Source organism: Camellia sinensis, chromosome 9, assembly GCF_055761805.1.
Source record: "Camellia sinensis isolate YWXY chromosome 9, ASM5576180v1, whole genome shotgun sequence".
In the NCBI taxonomy this organism is placed as follows: Eukaryota; Viridiplantae; Streptophyta; class Magnoliopsida; order Ericales; family Theaceae; genus Camellia; species Camellia sinensis.
In genome coordinates this window covers 133,104,788-133,121,578 of record NC_138969.1, presented here as the reverse complement: position 1 = coordinate 133,121,578, position 16,791 = coordinate 133,104,788, and the positions used below count along the sequence as shown (strand labels likewise).

Here is a 16,791-nt window from a genome sequence, read left to right as displayed (position 1 = left end):
ATGTCATTTTCTTGCCTTATTTTGCAGACAATGGAAAGGGACAGATCTCAAGAGACTGGTATTTTTAAGAAGAAGCCAGCTGAGTTGATGCAAATCTTCAAGGTAACTTGAGGTTAAAAAGTAAACACATCCTTGTTATTGAATGATGATAGAGTGTGTGAATAACTACTATTCGATGATCTAATGTTCGAATGATTAGTGGGCCAATAATAATATTCCATAATCTAATGTTAAAATGATTTCACAAAACATTGGAGAATTTTGGACATTCTCTTTCTGCCCTGCTGTACAATTTGTTGGGACTGGGAAGCGATGAACCTGCAATCAATAAGGTTTCCATAAAAAGACCAACTCTGTTAGTGGTCATGATGTTTTTTATTTTCCCCCAGAAGATGCTTAGTTATGTGTTTGATATGCTATGTACATGATAATGAGCAGTGATATGTGGAATAGCGATATAGTACATGGGATGAAGAGTCTAACTATGCTGTGGATCTTGAAATTACCTCTCTCACTCAATAGTTCAAGAGTCCTATTATTAATATGTCAAATTGAACTGATTAAGAATTTTGTTCACTTTAAAAAAAGTGTCCCCCAGTCCTTGCACCAATCTTATAAATCGAAGGGCACAATTCTGCTATTAGAGAGCTCATCAGTTATCTGAGTCAGTCATCTTTTCTCTGTGAAGTGACTGCATTGGCTCCCAATTGGGATTGCAAGGGGCACTGAAATGGGAATGATGTCCATTTGAAAAGATGAATGATCTGCCATATGACTTCTCTATGATTTTTGACAGGATGTACAATCTAAAGTAAGTGCTGTTGTACTTGGAAAGGAAAAACCAGTTGAAGAATCGAATCCTGAATATGAGAAACTGAAACATTATATCTTTGAGCTTGAAGATCACTTAGCTGAAGCTCAGAAGCATGCATATCGCCTAGTAAAGAGACACAGAGGTATTTAAGGACTTTATTTTTTTTGGTTCTGTGGTGTGCCACTTTTTCAAACTTACTTTAAATCATATTTTGTGGATTATCTTCATTTATTCCGCTTTCTTCTTTGTTTGTTCTAATATTTGAATAAAATCAAATAAAATTCATTCCTAATTTTTTATTGTGTTTCCACAGAATTGGGGCAATCCCTGTCAGATTTTGGGAAGGCAGTCAAACTTCTTGGCACTTGTGAAGGAGATGCTCTTGGAAAGGTATTCTCTGAGCTTGGGGCAAAATCAGAGATTTTGTCAATTAAGCTGCAGAAGGAGGTAAGCCTCATCAATGGATCATCCCTTGACATTAAATTGACATGCTGTTTGGAATTTTTCTTCTAACAGATTTGGATTTACATGTTGTTTTACCTAACTGAAACTAAATTGACATGCTGTTTTGGAGTGTGGCCTTGAGGTTGGTGATATTGTTGTCTATTGCTGTGGATTGGCCTCAAGTTCTCTGGGCTTATAAGAAGGCTGCCCTGTTGCTGGGTGGGCTCTGAGTTATCACTTTTAGTTGCTGCTAAATGGAGCAAGGATCATGACATGGCAGCAGGTTCAATATTGCATTAGGAATGGGAGCTGAGCTATGCATATGTCAGTATGTTTAATTAGATGTATTCTTTATATGGAAGCAGTGTTCACTGGAATCTGTGTCAATGCCAGAGGTTTTGAATGGCAAAATAATGGTAAGATTATATATCTCATATCCTATTTCTTCCTCACATAAGTAGAGGATCATTTTGCTTTTGTTTTGCTATTTTATAACTGGCTGAAGCTGATATTTCTATAATACGCAGATTATTTCATCAGGACAGTTGGATGCCATTACAAGGGCACGCCCTATTCTCTCTGGTACAATCTACTTATGTCACTACTCTGCAACACTTGCATGAGGATTCAGTTTTTTGATCACTACTTTTAAATTTTCTATTTCATCTCTAAGACAAACTATTGTGTTTTTCAAACAGCTATGAGTGAGAAACTTTATGTTTTTGAGGGGGCACTTGGTGCTGGAAGGTGGGCTTTCTTCACAATCTTACCAATTTCTTTGTCATGTTTAGATTTTATAACAATTTGAATTGTGTTGTTGAGACAAATTTTCATATAAAATTGGTGACAATTAAATTTAGGGTAAAAGATGAAGACAAGAAGAGAGAGAGAGAGAGAGAGAGAGAGAGAGAGAGAGAGAGAGAGAGGGAGAGAAGAGAGAGAAATACAGGAAAAGGCTAATGAGAGACACCAACAGTAGGCACATGTTCTCTTCTTATACACACATATGTTTGCATTTTGTCTATCATCGATTGAACCAACCCAATTTGTATCACTAAATGCTTTCAATTTTAAGTGATCATGGTTAGAGCACAGGATCCATTTCACAAGAGCTGACTTGAGATACCTTTAAATGAACGATCAGGCACAAAAATTTTGGCATGATCAAGCAACTCAGATTATTATGTTCTTCCTCTTCCATGATTATGTCTTATGTTATTTTATTTTGCAGTATGTAACTCTAAATTAAGTTAATAAAGTTTGATTAAGTAGCATGTACTTGTTATTTTGAAATGATAGTTGAAATGGGAGAATAAATGGAGGGAGCAAAGTCATCATTGGAGCAACATTGCTAATATATAGCATTTTGTCTCTTTTTATTGCTAAATTATAACAATATTCAACATGTAACTATTGAACCATTGGAGACTAGAAAATTCACAAGACAGCACTAGGAAACCATAGGAGATTTTTTTTACTTGACAGGAATACAAGAACTGATAGGCTGCTTCTTAGTAGTGATATGGCTTTGATACCATGTAACTATTGGAAACAAAAAGTGGAATTAAAATTTGGTTAAAAAAAAAAAACTAATGGCTTTGCGCAGAAAACAACACCTGAATCAGTGGTTGACGGAGTTGACAAATAACGAAACTCTGTCCTTGCAACATCAAGTCCAGGCAGTTGCTCCTTTAGTGTTGCAGCAGTACTTTCTGATACAATTCAGAAGATGTTGTCTGATGTTTCTTTGGCCATCTCCTCACTGACAAATAGAAAAACCAGGGATCAGATCATGATTCTCAACTCAAAAAGGTGCAGCATTCTTGTTTTCAACAAGCTTTATACCTTGTCCATTTCCTTCACCGTCAAATTTCTTCTCCCCCACTTATTGTTTACGACACCAATCTGTATTGAGAATTCACAAATGACAATTATATTATATTTACATGACTTTTCTTTTGGTATTTGATTGATGCATAATTTGTACGATCCCAATAAGTCTTTGCATTTTTGGTTGTTGTTAGGAATCAAATGTCTATTGTTATGACCGATTCAGACGTTTTCTGTCTTGATCTTGATAGAGATTTGTTGTTGATAGCTTGTCTTCATCTGTACCAGACCAAAAGAAAAAAAGAAAAAAAGCTTGCTTTGTAAAAATCAAAAGTGGTTTGAACATCACTCTAAATGGATGGGTGCTTCAATGGAATCATAATATATAATCTTACATTAGGACTTTTTGTTTCGGAAATTAACTATTTTGTTGTTTTTAAACCTTTCTAGGTTGCTTAGGTATTGTCGATCATGATGTAGTTCAGCTTAACAATCTGCACAGGCAGGTAGGACTCTCAATTGTATTCTGATATTTGTAAATCTTCTTTGATGGAGATGATGATGATATTGCTATAAGTGCTTCCAGGGAGAGAATCAAATTTGTAATTCTTCATCAGCTAACTTGTATTACTATACTGCAGATTATCCATACTGAAGCATATATTGGTCAGTCAAAAGTGGAATCTGCTGCTGCTGCTTGTCACTCATATGTAACACTGGATTGACTGACTACTTTGAAAACCTGGTCACATTCTAAAGCAATGAAGAGAGCCATCAGTGAACATTTTGGTGTATGGACAATCCCAATGCTTAGTTACTTTTACTGTTTCCAGTGCATTGGTATAAGGTTAGCTTGGTAAACATTGTGGTGTACTTGAATTGAGTGTTTTTATATAACTTACTCTCCTAGTATAAACATGACAGCCAGTGAATTAGTTTGAATTTTTACTTGACTTCTGTTAACCTGATGACTTAAAAGTTACTAAGAATTGTATAGTTTTGAGGGCTGTTTGAACAATTAATGGATGACAAACATGGTAAACTGATTTCTGAGCATTTTGTATAGTTTTGTTGCTGGTTTTGTTTGATTTGTTTTCTGACTGTTCTGGTAAATAAGGTTAATTGCTGCGTCAATTCTGATTTGGTTATATGATTTTGTTTGGGTTGTTGAGTTGAAATGGTTTTCTGAACTGGTGATGATCTGTGTTGCATCAGTTTGCTGATCTGCTATACTAATCTGCTATTCTTCTGGTGCTGCTGTGATGTTGCTGTTGTTGCTGAGATGCTGTGGTGATGCTGCTGTGATGGTGATTGTTACGATGAGGTGCTGCGGTGTTGTTGATGTTTGGAAGGGTGTAGGACTTTTTGTCCAATCTGTAATAGATCAGGTTTTCATTAATGGGGGTTGTCATTAGGTGTAATTTCGGGCAACTGCTGGTGTTTTGGATGGAAGGGTATGGAGGGGGTATTTTGTGTGATTTCATATCAATGTTATTAGTTTGTTATAGTGGTGCCTGAGGGATGCCTCTTGTAAAGCTGTAAATCTTTTAAAAAATTATAAATGAGTTTGAATTATTTTTGCCGTTGTAAATTTGTCGTTGTTAAAAAAGTAAAGCTTTCTCGACAAATAACTTGTCGGTAAATGTGTAGCCAAAAGTTTATTTTTGCCTACTCATATTGTGTTGCTAAAAGTGTATTTTTTGCCAATGCCAATTTGTCGTTGCCAAAACTAAAGCTTTATCGACAACCAAATCGTTGGCAAATGGCAACATTTACCGACGTAAATGTGTCGCTAAAAGTTACTTTTCCCCACTCATATTGTGTTGGTAGAAGTGTATTTTTTGCCAATGCTAATTTGTCGTTGCCAAAAGTAAAGCTTTAGCGACAAACAAATCGTCGGCAAATGGCAACATTTACCGACGTAAATGTGTCGCCAAAAGTTTACTTTTGCCGATGCATATGTTGTTGCTAAAAGTATATTTTTTGCCCATGCAAATTTGTGTCGCGAAAAGTGCCACACAATCATCATATTTGAATGACTTTTACCAACGCAAGGTAAATTACCGACGATGGATGGAGGCTTTTAGCGACGACTATGTTCGTCGCTGAAGGTATAACTTTTACCAACGCAATGATAATTTCGTCGGCAAAAACTTTTGCCAACTCACTTTTGCCTACGGGTTGCCAACGTAGCTTTGTGTGTCGGCAAAACTCTTTGCCAACGAATTTTTCCTTTTAGCAACATATTTTGTTGCGTTGCGAAAAATGCAATTTCTTGTAGTGAGAAGAGAACGAGAGAGGCGGCTGATCAGTGCAGTGGGTGGGACTCACTGCACTCTTTAATTATTTTATATTTTATTTATTATTTATATATGTATATATATATATATATATATATTCTTAACACTCTTCAGGAAATTATTAAATATTTTTAGAATACTGTGTTTGTACTGCCAAATAAATTATCGTTCAATATGTCTTCTCATATTTCTCAATCACCCAACATAATATTTCACCTATCTATCTTCTCCACCAATCATAATATTATGGAATACCACCTGTCCATACTCTAGAATTACCGAATAATTACTAAGAAGGCATTAATATCAACATGTAATATATTTTTATACATTAAGAGTTATTGAATCTCGATTCCTGTGCCACAAATATCTTGCATGATGAAAAATAAAATATTAGTCATTAGTATATTTTTATTTATGTAGAAAATATAGAATATTTTTTTAAGAAAATGGAATGATATTATAGCTTAATATTTCGATCGATATAGGAATTTCAAATTGTTTTTACGATTTTTATAGATCTATATTTATAAGTGTTTGCAAATTAATTATTCATAATTAAATAGTTGGTTATAAAATAAATGGTTATTATTACATTTTTGTGTGTGCGCCATTTTTTAATTAGATTATTAAATTCACATAAAAATTGAAAGGAATTTGTGAATAATTTGTATAAAATTAGATATTATCGAATAAAATTTTTAAAAAAGACAAATTTATAATGTTTTGTTAGGTTTGATTTATTTTTAAAAAAATTTATCTTGAATTTTTTGGTTTTCAAGTTTTTTGTCTAACACTATTTTTTTAATGACCCTTTTTATTTTCTTTTTAGATTTACTTAATTTGATACTTTTCTATTTTTAATTTTATTTTTAGATTTAGATTCACTTAATCTAAATACATTTAGAAAATAATTTGTTGTGTATTATTTTTAGAAAAAAAGTATTAATATTAAATAATAATAATAATAATAACAAAAAAAATATAATAATAAAAAATCAATACTTGTTTGAATTTGGAAATAGTTTTACCAATATTTTACTTTTTAATTCTATTTCGATTATTAGATATTAGATTTTGAAATAAAAGTATAATTTAAATATAATATACGAAAAAATTTCAGCATCTTTAATCACTAAAATTGAAAAAATATGAAAAATTAAAAATTAAAAAACATATTTAAAAAATAAAACCAGCGAAAGTGATTTTTATTTAGAATTTTGACATCATACCTTGATCATTAAAGTACCATGTAAAATATTACAGTTCGTAAAATATAATTTAAACAACAAGAAAGTGTATAAAGACAACTTGCGAATTTTTGAGACGCAGTACAAATCTCTGTTTTAAAAATGCATGTGCTTTCCTCTATCTAGACTTGAACGAATGCATATAATTTTAAGATTCAACAAAAATTATTTACAGTGATTTGATTTATGATAGACAATTGTAAATATTATGTATATCAATATAAAAGCAAACATAGAAAATAAGAAAGAGTAATTATTTTTTGTTCTTAAATCATCATCAACATAAAAAATAGGGAGATGACTTTTCTTTTCTTTTTTTTTTTTTTTTTTTTGGATAAGAAGGGAGACAATTTATTTATATTTATATAGAACTTTTGAAAGCAGATATATCATTTTTTAGTGTTTAACTGAAAAAATAAAGAGATAGTTGGTTTATATATGACTTTTCATGACTTTTAGAAAATATAGGGTTCGTTTGCGATGTGGGTTGACTTTTTGACTTTTTGGCTATTTTAGCCTAGGGGTAAAAGGTCTCGTTTGGGATAGGTTTTTTGGTTTTTTTGACATTTTTGAGAGAAAAAATAAAATGATTATAGTTTGGATGTGATATTTTGTCTTATTGGGTTAAAAAACCTATTTTATCTTTTTGTGACTAAAATATTTAAAAAGCCAAAAAGTTTAGCATGCCAAACGAAGGTATAATAAATTTAAGAAGATGAAATTAAAATTTAAAAAAAATAAAAAATATGTCAAGATGTTCACACTTTATAATAGTAATAGATAATGTTCACACTTACACTTTATAATAGTAATAGATATTGTTCACACTTTATAATAGTAATAGATATTGTTACAACTTATTTGTTATAATTAGAAAAAAGTGTATCTACGGAGGAATCCACGTTGTGCTTTTTGTATGTATGTGCGACTTTGCGTGTGGTTTGGAATACTTTTGGTGGTGTTTGTGTACGTATTTTCTAACTAGGGTTTTTGTTCCACTCACTGACTCATTCATGACGATAGTTGTTCCTAAAAGAACTTGCCAAGGAATGTTACACTTTTATATATATATATATATATATATTATAACATTCAATATGGCAAAGACTTCAAATTACCACTCACTGTCTCAACCATGACCATAGTGGTTCCTAAAAAAACTTGTCAACGAATGTTACACTTATACATATATATATATATATATATATTTTTATAACATTAGATATGGCAGAGACTTCAAATTAATTGATGCTAAGAAATGTTTCACTTATACAATATTTGGGATCTTTTTATAATGCATACTTTTTTTTTTTTAAGTTATAATAATTTGTGATATTGATACTATAAATGTGATAAGTAAAACAAGTACAATGGTTCGTTTCAATGAAAAAAAAATGCATAACAGCTTATCACTTGAGACATAATAAAAAAAAAAAAACAAAAATATAGTTCATAACCGATATTACAATAAGTCATAATTAAATCATAACCAATACCAAAACGGGTAATAACCAAACACCACTTGAAATATAATTAAAGGCTTCTTCAATCATAACTAAAATAACAACCATCATAAGTCATAACTAAATCATAACCAACATTATAAAAAATCATCATAACCAAGTCATAATAAACAGAGACAGACTTAGAATTCTAACATGAGAGGCAAACATATATACTAACAAAAATTTTAAAAGAAATGTATAAACTACAACATTGACTTCTACAATCATGAAAAGATATATAAATAAAATATTTTCTTACATTCATGTTGAGTAACAAAATATAGAGAATCAATGGTAAATATATATTTTATTATAAAAGAGATAATATTATTTTTCATTAATACGAATAATGAATGATTGCAGGAAATGGAGATAAAGTATTTACATGAATTTTTTTTAAAAAAAATAAAATAAATAAGCAAGCACAATTTAATTTTGCCAAAGTTATAAGGCTTGGTGTATTTTTCTTAATTAAAAAACATTAGTGTAGTTTATTCTATAACTTTCTATTAACCACTTATTCACATAAAATACTTTCACCACTATCCATTTGCAATGGAGCAGAAACCTAAAAGCAATAATGGGGCAATTTGCGAAGATTGACTTCTCGCGTATTTTTCAATTTAAAGCCTAGAGTTTCAATTTCGACAAATTAAACCCTAGAGTTTCAACCATATTTTAATATGAATGGAGGGTCCATCTCTATCTTATTTCATCTTCTTCCATTTTTCAAATTCAAACCCACATGTTCAAACCCTTGTATCTCCTTTGTCGTAATTTCGTTTCGTCTCATTTTTGCATCGTTGGATTCACCTCATGGCCTAATTTTCATTTCACCCTTCACGCCTTGTTCCACCTCTTTTTTCATGCCATCAGAGCTCTGAAAGTTGGCCAAAAATAAAATTTCTCTCTTCTCTCTCTGTCTCTCTGTCTCTCTCTCTCTCTCTCTCTCTCTCTCTCTTCAGATTCAAACTCACATGTCCAAACCCTTGTATCTCTCTCGTCGTAACTCCATTTCACCTCATTTTTGTGTCATTGGATTCACCTTATGGTCTAATTTTCATTCTACCCCTCATACACCTTGTTCCACTTTTATTTGCATGCCATCGAAGCTCCAAAAATTGGTTAAAAATAAGATTTTTCTTTCCCTCCCCCCTCCCCCTTTTTTTCTTGCTGCTATCATGATAATATTCTTGGCAACAGAGAAGCAATGGATGATGCCTGATTGGAAAACAAGGCACCCAAACATGCTCACCGGCCCATTTGGTTTTTTATTTTTGTTAGTAGTTGTATACCTATTACCACTCAACAGCACCGTCGCTGTTGGAGATTTGGTAGCCACCACGAACTCAATGGAAGGGCTATGAAGGAAGAGAAAAAAATATAGAATAATTGTGGAAAGGAAGAAGGAAGAAGGAAGAAGCATGGAGATAGAAGATAGAGGGGGACAAAAAAAAAAAGGGGGGGGGGGAAAGCCCATTTAGTTTAGTTTTAGAATTATGATTTGAGTATGGAGTTGTGTTTTGAGTTTTCGAATCATGATTTGAAAAAAGAAAATTTGTTTGGTTATGAGTTTTGAAAATAGTTTTGGGATGATTCGTAATTTTTTTTAATTTTTTTTGATTGATTGATGTATAAAATGTGAAAGGAGAGGAGAAAGAAAAAGTGATTGATTGATTAATTAATAATAACAATAAAAATAGAGAAGAGAGAAGTTTTGAAAGTAATTTTGAATTGTATTTTAAAAATATGTTTGGTTAACATGTTGTATTCAAATCATAATTTAAAAATAGAGTTGATTTTTGAAAAGTAAACCAAATGCTACCATTATTTTTGGCCAATTTTCAAAGTTTTGACGGCATACAAAAAGAGGTGAAATAAGGCGTATGAGATGTGTGGAATGAAAACTAAAGCATGAGGTGAATCTAATGACGAAAAAATGAGGCGAAACGGAATTACGACGAACAAGATATAAGGGTTTGAACAAGAGGGTGAGGCCTCGTTTGGGAACAGGCTAATTTAGTAACTTTTTTGCTGTTTGGTTAAAATATGGGGTAAAAAAAAACTAGTATGTTTGGGATGACTTTTTGACTTTTTACGAAAATATGTGCAAAAAGTAGAGATAAAAGAGAATATTTGACTTTTTGGTATGGGTTGTTGGCTTTTTGGTTTTTTTAGTGACTGTTTGACTTTTTAGCTGAACGGGTCGCTTCCCAAACATCTGAAAGAACGAAGAAGATGAAGTGCAATTGAGATGGACAGAAGTTTCACATTAAAACATAGATGAAATTCTACAGTCTAAGTCGAAATTGAAATTCTAGAGTTTAAATTGAAAAAAAAGGGGGCATTTATAGACAGGTCCTAATTTATGAACTTGTACTCCATTAAGTCCTAATTAAGAATTTTTGGACCGTCAAGTCCCATTAAAATTTTAAAAGTCGGAATTGCCCTTCAAACAATGATTGTTCATTGTTTATGTTTATCTATAAAGGAACACGATGATTTGATATTTATTTTGTTTTTCAAAACTTTAAAACATCATCTTTCAAATTGAAAAAACTAAAAAAGAAATATGTGGAAAAAAAATTGAAAAAATTGAATTAGTTTTTTGTACAAACTTGAAATTTTTGTGTCTATAAAGGGCCATGATGATGGAACATTGATGTGCAAAATTGAAAAAAAGAAACTTTAAAAATGAAAAAATTGATAATGTTTTTAGTTTTAAAACTAGAAAAAACTGATAATTTTGTATCTATAAAGGAGCATGATGATGGAACATTGATGTGCAAAATTGAAAAAAAAAACTTTAAAAATGAAAAAACTGATAATGTTCTTAGTTTTAAAACTAGAAAAAACTGATAATTTTGTGTCTATAAAGGAGCATGATGATATTCAAAATTAAAAAAAAAAAACTAGAAAAAATAAATTTAGTTTTTAAAACTAATGTTCTCAGTTTTAAGATTGGAAAAAAACTGATAATGTTCTTGGTCTTATTGAATAGTTGAATTAAACCATAAGTAGAAGGGCAAAAATGTTTAATCTCATGCTCTATTTTTTTTTTATCAGTTAATGAAATAATTATCTGGAACATTGCCATACAAAATTGATAATATTCTTAATTTTAAAAATTGAAAAAACTGATAATTGTGGACTCGCCTTTCTCCGCGCCCCCTTTCGGAAGGTTTGAAAAGAAAGGCTTCACAGTTCGGACTCCTGTGGTTCTGAATCTAATCTCACAAGTGCAATGTGAAACTGATAAGCACCAAAGAGTCCAAATCCGGCAAATCGTTTTGGAAAATTGATTTTGAATTTAAAAAGTGCCAAAATTGGACTGCTTTGCCAGATACAGAGTTGCACCTAAATATTTTTTGTTTTAGGGAAATTTAGGAAACCCTGACTCGTGCCGAAGGCCACGTGTCCGTCATCACCAAAGTTGCCTCAGCTTGGGAACTTGGGTACAAGAGGGGAAAGCCATGAATTGAGCATCCCCGCTCGCCCGATCAAAGATCGGCCTCTACTAATCTTGATATGATTTTTTATAAATATTATGTGCTCCTGTTCCGGTTATTAAACTAGTTTTACTATGTGATGTGCGCAAGCAAGTATAGACTAGTTTGCTCAATTTGGAATAATTCAACTCATGTTTGTTTTGCGAAAATGGTTTGAATTTGCCACCTCAAGTGGGCTTGAAGATTGCGGATTTGCCACCAAACATAGTGTGCTTAAAACATGATTTGCTACTAAACAAAGTGGGCTTAAAACTCACATTTGTTGAATTGTTTCAATTCAAACAACAAGCCTTCATCCATTGGCATTCATGCAGTTTAGCATTTACGCACATAACCTCATGGCAAGCATGCTAATCATGTCAACATTCACACTTATGCAAGTATGCTAAAGCGTAAAAACTTACCAAGTACTCCAAGCCAAAAAAGAAACTAGTTAGAAAGATGCATGATCCTAATTATAGAAGATGCCTAATGCAACACACGCAAGATGCAATTAATAGACTTGGCTACTAATATGGCATATGGATCTGTTTGATAACATGCGATTAAACATGTATTCAAATAAGATATTGAAATGTCAATGCAGTTTGAATGATGCGCTGAGCCTCGGTGCATGCAATACAGAATGAATGGATGCAAGCATAAGGTATGCTAATTGAAACGTGACCTTAATCTAACCATCAAAAGCGGATAAGTAAAAAGGAGAAAGAAGTGGGGTTGGAAGATATACACACGCACGCACACTTATTACAACATTACGCCCTCGCGAAGGAGGGTCCAAATGAATAAGCTAACCAACTAGCTACACTAATTAAGCTAACTAATTATTACAAAACTCAAGACTAATTAACTATTCTAGTTAATTAATTATTACAAACTGAAATCGAATAAATAGTTAAACTAACTAATTATTTACAATACTTAATTAGCTACAACTAATTAATTACAACACATATACTTGATCTAATGCTAATAAAACTAATTAGCTAATCCCGGGAAGTGAGGGAGGCCCATGGATGCTCGGTTTCCACCGGAAAAGCCACTACCTTGCTGCTGAAAGCCTCTGTTTGCACATCTGAACACCAAAAAAGCTGCCCACTTCTAGAACACCTCTGTTCCAACTTACTAATGCACCATGCAAATTTCATTGGTGGCCGATAGGGGGCCGGTCGGCTACCATTGGTGGCCGGTCGGCCACTGGTGATGGCTATCGGCCACTGCTGGTTTGAACTTCCTTGCTGTAATATAGAGCAAAACAGTGTATTCTCAAGGGTTGTTTGCACACTTTTCCTCTCATTTTCATGGGAAAATCAAAGGAGGGACAAACTTTGGTTCATAAACCATTAATCAAGAAATTTCATTGCATGATGGCTTGTGAAACCGATTGTGCAAGTTCAATAAATGCAAAACATGACCAAAATGTCAATCACCCTATCATGCATGATTCAGGGCAATGGAGACCAAGGAAAATGACATATTTCATCACTTTTGAGTATGAAATGTTCCATTTTCCTTGTGTTTAAATTAACGTCTGATTTGAACACATGCAATGCAACATAAGAATACTTATCTTGCCTCTTTTGCTTGTCAATTTTGTTTACTCATTTTAATTACCAAATCATTCATTAATCCATTTGTCCATTGGTGAGTGTCCTCTAATGGAAAGAGGGTTCAAACCACAAGTTGCTTTCGACATGAAAGAGGCATTACACTGTTGGTAATGAACCCCCTAAGGGATTAAACCATTAGGTGTAGCACCTCCATTTCACACTTAGGCAAACAAGTGGTTTGCAATCATTTTCAAAGCAAAACCAAAAAGTGAAGAAATGAGGGAGATTGTAGAGATTATAAGTGCTGAAATGAAGTGGAAAAAACACTAAAACATGCAACCAACTCAAACCAATGTTAGTTAAAGCCTTAAAACACTAAGCTAGTGAAGGAATAAACACTACAACCATGCCATACAAGGCTTAAATGAAACAAATAACCAAAAACAGGGGCAAAACAACCCTAAATATGGTCTAAAACATGTTGGACTTAAGTCACACAAAAGCCAAAACATTAAGCTAATACATGGGGTTACACCACAACCATGCAAAACATGACTCAAACAAACACACCAGCCCAAAACAGAGCTAAAACAGGTTATTTTAGAGACTAAAACATGCTGGATGTGAGCTAAGTTAAGCTAGAAAAACATGCTAACATGTAAAGCTAACTAGGCATGCAAACAAGACACAAGGAGGGCATGCTAACCCCTCCAATTTTGGACTTCAAAATGAGTTTTTTACCACTGAAAAACTTCTGAAATTCAATGGTTAAAAGGCCCAAAAAAGTTGATTTGAAAGTGATGAAAAAAGGCACAAAAGCTTTACAAACTAGTATGCAAGAAGGGTGAACCACTCTTTAACAAAAAAAGAGTCCCAAACTAGCAATTTTAGGCCACAAAAACAGAGTTTTTACAGTTCAAAACCATCCCCAAAACAGTAAGAAAAAAGATGGTAGGTGCTCCAGATGAGCGTTGCATTTCAGCATTGGTCTCATCCTGCATAGCGATTCCCTGGTTTAATGCTGCTATCATGTCCACAACTTCTTCCGAACTCTGTGCCATCACGGGTCTGTTGAGTTGGCAAAGATGATCTAACTGGTGCCTGTCGGATCAGTTGAACCGGTGAGCCCTATCTGGCCCTTCTTTGCCCTGCCACTGGCGAAAGAAACACTAGTTGCTATTTTCAACTGAATATCCGATCTGACAAAGTCTATCAACACAAGTCCAATGTACTCGGGGGATATTGGAGCCTTCTGAAGATATAGTTCCAGGACTACCTTGCAAAAGAGAAAACAGACAGCACCTCAGCCTGATTTTCACCAGGATAGATATGAGCATAGCGGAATGACTATACTCTTTACTGAATTCTGTCCCAAAATCAGATACCAAATTGGCAACTGATATGCACATTCTTGTGCAGTTTCGCTGTAAAGCACATACTAGTTAAAATGAGAGCCAAAACACACCTATGATGGGGTAGGGTTACCTTGTCCTAGTTTCGTCAGGAGCTAGGGTTTCACTACGCAAACAAGTGGTTTCATACAATCCTGCATTCGGGTGAGCAACCTGTCCTAGTTTGGAACAGTCTCTATGGCCTCCGATATGCAACTAGGCCAGATGGTCAAAGGGGGTACCTCAACAAGGCCACCTAGTATAGCTCTTGCACCTAACACCGAGAAGTTAAAGGAGGATCAAACGGTACAGCGGTAGTCAAGATCCAAGGCTTATGTTCCCATCGTGGCAGAGCCCGCAGCCGGTTAGCCTTATGGCACGCTTTTCCAATCAACCCTTCGACAAACCGCTCAGGAATAGCAGATGGCAAACACAGTGAGTTAAGTGCTCCAATGCAAATGCAATGCAAAGAAACACATAAATGTAAATAAAAGAACATATCATGAGTTCAAGTCAAGTTTTGTAAATCCCCAGTAGAGTTGCCAGAAACTGTAGCATGACTTTCTTCGCGCCCCCTTTCGGAGAGCTCGAATTGGTCCTACAGTTCGGACTCTTGTCACGGTTCTAAATCTAATCTCGTAAAGTGCAATGTGAAACTGATAAACACCAAAAGAGTCGAATCCGGTAAATAATTTTAGAAAATCGATTTTGAATCAAATAATGCCAAAACTAGACTGCTTTGCCAGATTACAGCGTCACCACCTAAATATTTTATTGTAGGGAAATTTAGGAAACCCTGACTCGTGCCAAAGGCCACGTGTTCGTCATTACCAAAGTTGCCTCGGCTCAGGAACTTGGGTACGAGAGGGGAAGGTCCTGAAAGGAGCACCCCCGCTCGCCTGATCAAAAGATCGGCCTCTACTAATCATGATATGTTATTTTATAAACCTCATGTGTTCTTATTTTGATTATTAGCTAACATTACTATGTGACATGTACGCAAGCAAGTATAGACTAAAATCGCAAGAATTAGAACAAATCAACTCACGTTTGTTTTCGAAAATGGTTTGAATTTTTCACCCTCAAGTGGGCTAAAATGCAAATTTTCCATCAAACATGATGAGCTTAAAAACGTGATTTGTCACTTCGCAAAGTGGGCTTAAAACACACATTCGTTGAATTGTTCCAATTCAAGCAACAAAGGCTTCATCCACAGGCATTCATGCAGTTAATCACTTAAGCAAATAGCCTCATGGAAAGCATGCTATCATGACAATACTCACACTCATGCAAAAGCGTAAAACTTACCGAGTACTCCAAGCCAAAATAAAAACTAGCTAGGAAGATGTATGATCCTAACTATACAAGAAGCCTAATGCAACACATGCAATAATACAATTAAAAGGCTCGACTACTAATATGACATATGATACAATTTGATAACATGCTTTGAAACATGTATTCAAATAAGTATTGAATTGACAATACAGTTTCAATGATGCGCCGAGCCTCGGTGCATGTAAGACAAATGAATGATGCAAACATGCAAGCATAAGGTATGCTAATTGAAACATGATCCCTAATCTAACCATTAAAAGCGGATAAATAAAAGGGGGAAAGACGTGGGGTTGGAACACATGTACACACACATGCACACTTACACTTATTACAACATTATGCCCTCGCGAAGGAGGGTCCGAATGAATAAGCTAAGCTACACTAAGCTAAGCTAATCATTACAAAACGAACTAATTAACTATTCTAGCTAATTAATTATTACAATACAATTGAATCACTAGCTATGCTAAGCTAATTAAAATATTACAAAATGAATTGAATGATTAGTTACGCTAACTAACTAGTAAAGCAATTTAAATGGCCTTGAGGGACGAGGGATGCATGCATGCTCGGTTGCTTCCTCCCGAAAATTCCCTTGCCTTGGCATCGGATGCCTCTGTTTGGGCTCATTGATCTTGGAAAATTGCATCCCAACTTCCAGGTTACCTCTGCTCCAACATAGGAACACACTTGCACAAAAATTCACTGGTGGCTAGTCGGCCACAAAAAGTGGCTGTCGGCCACCTTAACTGGCCGGTCGGCTACTTCAAGTGGCTGGTCGGCCACCCACATTTCTGGACTTCTGCTTTTGTTGCAACAGAGAGAAACAGAGGCAAAACAAAGCATTTTCAAGGAATGTG

General features: G+C 34.0%; 2 long non-coding RNA genes across 4 annotated transcripts; both read left to right on the top strand.

Moving 5' to 3' along the window:
* Nucleotides 1-299: 299 nt before the first annotated feature.
* On the top strand, nt 300-3,067 carry LOC114316216 (uncharacterized). 3 transcript variants are annotated; one of them, XR_014340325.1, is made up of 6 exons: nt 300-332; nt 797-956; nt 1,128-1,674; nt 1,786-1,840; nt 1,957-2,005; nt 2,865-3,067. It is a non-coding gene; the product is annotated as an uncharacterized LOC114316216 (long non-coding RNA). The 3 variants fall into 3 exon arrangements; XR_014340326.1 differs by lacking the exon at nt 300-332 and having other exon boundaries at nt 342-956; nt 1,128-1,261; nt 1,389-1,674; XR_014340324.1 differs by lacking the exon at nt 300-332 and having other exon boundaries at nt 342-956.
* A 471-nt stretch (nt 3,068-3,538) lies between these two features.
* Nucleotides 3,539-4,679, top strand: LOC145798765 (uncharacterized). Its single transcript, XR_014340323.1, has 3 exons — nt 3,539-3,594; nt 3,730-3,935; nt 4,304-4,679. It is a non-coding gene; the product is annotated as an uncharacterized LOC145798765 (long non-coding RNA).
* Nucleotides 4,680-16,791: the final 12,112 nt, after the last annotated feature.